Source organism: Pinus tabuliformis, chromosome 8, assembly GCF_031772625.1.
Source record: "Pinus tabuliformis cultivar Carrire ecotype Pingquan chromosome 8, CPIR1, whole genome shotgun sequence".
Lineage (NCBI taxonomy): Eukaryota > Viridiplantae > Streptophyta > Pinopsida > Pinales > Pinaceae > Pinus > Pinus tabuliformis.
In genome coordinates this window covers 183,364,231-183,370,220 of record NC_142294.1, presented here as the reverse complement: position 1 = coordinate 183,370,220, position 5,990 = coordinate 183,364,231, and the positions used below count along the sequence as shown (strand labels likewise).

Here is a 5,990-nt window from a genome sequence, read left to right as displayed (position 1 = left end):
CATGACTTGTAACATACCTAGCGATCTTTGATTGAGACTTGGTCGACTTACGTATCAACTATCACATTGTTATATGGTTGTTTACTGCTCACGATTTAGATCATGCGGTGCAAATCCAGTGACCTATGCTAGTCTAGCATTAGCCTTGGAATTGGATCGATGTCCATTTGAATATCTTTGTCATCTCTCCTTTTCTCATCACCTAGGTCGTTGCTCTATTTTTGACCGACAACAATTTTTCTTTTTACCCTTTTTCCATGGCTTCCTCCTTTCCTTTTTTTTTTGATAAGTTCTTATCGTCATGGGGTGGTTTTCGACCGTCGTTCTATGCAAGGTTTACAAGTAAACCTTGGATTCGCTCACATTTTCTCTCCTTCATTTCTCTCCATTTACCAGGTAGCTTGCTTAGCTAATCGTCCTTTTTATGACTTATTGCAGGTCAAGAATCTAGAAGAAATGATGCTGCTAACGTGTCCAAGGTTATTATTTCAGAACTTAAATAGTTTTGTGCAATTCTTGCTCGCATCCTGCCTGAAAATCTGTGACGTTGTGAGACTAGTTTGGAATGAATCGACTCTTCCTTGCAGGTAGCCGTTTCTACTGCCTTTATATTGCCTTCTTTCCTTACTATCATTTTTCTCACTATACTAACAATTTTCGTGTTATTTGTGGCAAGCGTGCTACTATGAACGAGCACATGATCAACCCTTAGGGTTGTTTCTCCACTATTTAATGTTACATAGTTTCGTAAATAACTACTTTTTGTTGGTATGGGTTTTAATTTCCTTGGAGAAGATCATTAATGAAACCCCTATAGTATTTGCAGGTAATGAATAAAGTGGCTTGTTCCATTTTATGGTTTTAGATAATTTCTGTTATGTGAGATTCGTTTCACCTTCATTATCATTCAATGAATTATGCTTAGATTTAAATCAGGTTTTCTTTTTCACAACGGTAACGAAAAAAATAAAACATTTTCGTTAAAATGAGGTAGCGCGCGTGGTTTGTAGAGATGTTGTTGTCTCCTCTTCTCTGGCTTAATACCTGCATGTGTCATGCGGAATTCATAATGAGTAGACCCTTGTAATAGTGTTCAAACTTGTTGTCGGAGATTCTTGAAGATCAGAACATGTATAAAAAAGTATTTCACTGATTCCATAAAGAACCTTTCCCAACATCACCCCATTTTTCTTATGTGAAAGGAATGTATGCGGGGGAACCCTCTCTTGCTCAAGTGATGCTTGTATTAGGGAAATTGGGAACGGACTTGGAAAATATATAGATCGGAGAGAGCACAAGGGTGGACAATTCGCCTACACTGAGATATGTGTCAAAGTGGACTTTGAGAAGGTTCTCCCAACCATAATATTCTTAACAATGGGGAACTGGAAGCACTGTGAGATCCTGGAATATGAAAAAATCCCACTTAAGTGTAGTATCTATCATGAGCACAACCATTTGGACAGGGATTGCAAGAAGGCATTGTCTAAAGCTCCAGAGAAACCACAATCGGTACAAGGAGACCAATCATGTCAATGGCAAACACATTAGAAGGTAGGAAACAAAAAAGGACAAGCCAATAATAGGAAACCATATAGAAATGAGGGTGCATGAAATTCAACAAATCCATTTAGGGTTCTTCAATCTTCTGAGGCTACCTAACTAGATCCATAAGAGAATCAAGCAGAAGAAGATGAAGGAATAACTGACCGAAACATAGTGGTGAGTTCCATATCTGTGTTGAGACTCTGTTTTTGAGCTCACACTTGTAACAACCATTTAAAGACATAATAAAGAGGTCATCATTGGAAGCTAGGACCAGGAGACGTAGCCAGAAAGTCTGGTGAACTCCTTTAGCATTTTTGCTTGTGTTGATGTGTCTGATTGTGTTTATATAATTGTTTAAGTGTCTATGTTATTCGCAGGTTGAGGCCCATTTCCTTGTGCAATGCATGGTACAAAATTATAACGAAAATAAATTCTAGGTGTCTAAAAAGGATCCTCCCTAGACTTATCTCAGAAAATATCTTGGAGTCCCAATTTTGCTGGGCAACCCAAACAAGGAAGATTGGGAGGAAGTCCTGCAAAAAATCCAAAAGAAAATTGTAGGTTGGGGAGCTTATTGGTTTAATTTGGGTGGGAAAACAATTCTGATCAATGTCGTGCTCTCTTATCTTGCAATATATCCATGCTCAGGTTTGTTAGCTCCAAAATTTATATTAAATCGGATGAGTATTATGATTCAAAACTTTCTATGGCAAGGAGCGAAGAATAATGACAAAAATTTCCACCTCATCAATTCGAACGCAGTTCAATTTCAAAAGGAAAAGGGGGGATTGGATGGATGAAAGATAACGAAATAAAAATTACTAAGGGACATTTCAAAATGGGATGATATTGGATCCTGGAAATGTTGGGTTTGTCACAGTATTCCTCAAAGACTACAAACATGCTGGAAAAGACCCATTCCCCTCTTGAAGGACCCAGCCGCGGTGAATGTAGACGAGAAAGATACTAGGACCTAGAAAGCAAATGAATCAGTCACCTATTCAGTTAAAGAATGATATCATTTCTTATGGGTAGAATCCCATCCCCAGACACCGCAAAATATCCGCGTACTAATGGTGTTGTATTTAAAATTATTTATATTTTTATAATTAATAAAGTTGAAGATGCATTAAATTTCTATATATCAGAATCCAAATTAAAATTTAAACCACATTTTCAAGTCACATGACAACTGTTATGGAGTTTGTTAACACAAATAAAATTACATAATTAATGTATATGTTATACTCTTTGAAAAGCCATTATTAAAAGTGCCTTATTTTCTTTCCTCTTTTCTACATTATATCATGGCTTTGAAAAGGGACGAACATTAACTACCTGTAATTCAAACAATTGAAGAATTTTCAAAGTGTGAATCATTTTTTGGAAAATATGTCAGGCTCTCACTTAGCAAAAGGGAACTTTCAAGTGCACCTTCAATAGGTGGAAGATGGAATCCATTCAAGAATCTATGATAATGATGACAAGAAGATAAGGAAAATCCTTGCTTATCGTGTTCACTAATACTCCTATAATAGGTAGAAGATGAACTCCATTAAATCCTCTACAATATGAGCCCTATGCTTATCTTATTCAATGGTTCATGCCATATTTTCCATATAGTTGGATATGTATTAGATTGAATTCAACTTTAGGTTCTAGGAAAACAGAGAGTATTGCAATCCATGCATTAACTTTTAGTGAGTTACATGTTTTAGCAAAATAAAATCTAACAAAACAATTCGAGGAAAGTCCCTATTTAAGACGCTTTTTCCAAAAGAGCCTTTCGAGTTTTATGAGATAGAAATTCCCAATGCAGGATCCTAAATATCACTAATGATACCATAGCTATTATGAACTTGCAATTTCATAAAATTATTTCCCAATGCAAGATCCTAAATATTACTAATGATACCATAGCTATTATGAACTTGCAATTTCATAAAATTATTTACTTTTGAACTTTTAACTTTGTATTTCTGATAATGCACAAACAGGAGTATTCCTTTTTTATTATTTGCCCGGATCTAAAATTTGAAAATATTATTTATGTATATTGCTGATGATCCACAAACATGAGGAGTATTCCTTTCTTATATATGTATAATAATAATTTCAAGAGTATTCTCTTTTTATATATGTATAATAATAACTGAAATTATTATTATTATATATGTATATTTAAAATTTGAAATTGAAATTATTACAGGTCTAAATTTAAAATTTGAAATCTTATTGTTTGTAGTTTTATTTGAGAGGCTAATTATAATAAACTTATTTGTAATTTTTTTTAATTGTTAATAGTGGGGTTCAGAAATTGCACATAGGCAAACATATAGAAATTGGTATTGTGCCTTGTGTCACTGTTTCTCCCACAAAACAAAAATAGTATCATTCATCCAGAATAAACATTGGCCTGACGTTCTTAATCCCGTTTCCAAATCCACTACTTCAGAAGCTGCATGCCCATAGTGTCACAGTCATTTTAATCGCCACGGCAACGCCCACGAACTTGAGTCCATCCGTTATCTAAAGAAGGATTATGATATCCCGATGTATCGGTGGTGTTCTGAGAGCTTAGAGTTGCAACATGTTCTTCTGATGTCCCCGTCGCCCATCCACGCCCACGCCCACGCCCACGACCACGCCCTCTGCCCCTGCTATTTTGTGTAGAATCTTCTCCAGGCTCAGGATCACCTGAAACTTGTGGATTTAGCTCATCAGAATGATCTTCTCGCTCATGCTGATATTCCTCACCTGGAATTAGTGGCTTTACTTGATCTTGATCAGCATGGAGAGGTGATTGATAACCTGCAGATGATGTGTTGAGTTGTGTCCTAGATAGCGTAATTGATATCGTGGATACCTGTCTGGTCATTTCCAAAGTCGATAGGCCTTCTTCCAGAGGTTCCCAATAGTGTTTATATCAGCAGAACCTGTTTCTGTATTCTGATGGAGTTCAGGGAATCTCGTCTTTATCATCTCTGCAATTGTTACAGTCTTGCTTATTGCTCTTCCCATTCCCTTCAAGATAATGTGACATGCACCTTTTTCTTCCATGCACCTTTTTCTTCCAGTAATGCAATCGCATATCCAACCCACTTCCCGAGCATCCCCGCTGCCGTGATACGAATCTCGTTTTCGCTTTTGGGAACAGTGGGACCGGAATTCTCCACTCTTAGATATTTATCCATGATGATGATGATTATGGCACCCTATTCCCTCCCTCTGCAACTTAAACAAATTCGCAAAAGCCACTGATATCCCAACGGAAAACACACAGTTAAGTTAATGGCGCTGATATCCCGATAACACGAAGAACATTAGTTACCGAACAAACATCCAAAGAATAAACGATTGGCATAAAATATATATTTATGGGCACGGAACCATGGACGGCCGACTTCACTCTACCCGCATAATTAGAGGACGTATTTAGTTGGGATTGGAACTGAGGGAGTCAAGTACACCATAAGGCTTTGATGTTGATGTCATCTTTATAATGCGTTGGAAATAGGGTTTGAATTGAGTGGGAAAGGAAATAGGGTTTGAGTAGAGTTCGATTGCGGTTTTTGAGATTACACAAGTTCATGAAAAATAAATGTTATTATTGTTTATTTAAAATATGAAATTAGAAATTATTAGAATAAGATTCATATTATTAAAAATATATAGATATAAATGTGATTACATTTTGAAATTAATAATTATTTGTTTTTTTATAGAGATTTTAGATGAATGGTATGATTAAAAAACTTTGAATTTTTGGAAATAATTATTAATTAAGGAAAATGACATAGTGTAAAAAGGAAAGAAGAAATGAAAATAGGATACAGAGCGCAATGAAGATGAAATGAATATGAAGGAGTAGAATATGTTGATGGATAGTGGGTTTTCAAGAATGATTCACTTTATAGCCGTTTTATAGAAGGAATTAGGGTGTTTCTTGATTCCAAGAGCTTGGCCTATGGGAGGAGTAATAAGGTGTAGATAGTAGAATTTTGGTCCCGTCGAAATGAATAAAATATATAGAATTGTGGGAGCCATGTGTGATTGTCTACTTAAAAGATGTGGCTATGCAATGTGTCACATAAGTGCTTTCTAAGGAAGGTGGAATACATTCAACTATCTATGATAACGATGATGAGGAGTTAAGGAAACTCCTTGCTTATCATGTTCAATCATACATCCTCTTCACTGAACCCTTGACCCTCGTTCCAACTTGTCCAATAATAAATTATACAATTCTTCATTTCTCTAATTATTATGTATTTCCGATTGACATTTTGTAATATTGGTTGTTTTTGCAAATTTAGAACACGTGGATTTCCACATCCATATAGGACATACATACCATATTCTCAATGTTTTTAATTATCATCCTTTCTTGGTTGTGAATGGTTAATAATGGTTTCACTATCTATTTAGGAGTTGTGATATCA

At 35.6% G+C, this 5,990-nt stretch overlaps 1 pseudogene; it reads right to left on the bottom strand.

Annotated features, from left to right (window-relative positions):
* Window positions 1-4,033: 4,033 nt before the first annotated feature.
* On the bottom strand, window positions 4,034-4,742 carry LOC149234743 (uncharacterized; annotated as a pseudogene).
* Between the last annotated feature and the right edge of the window lie 1,248 nt (window positions 4,743-5,990).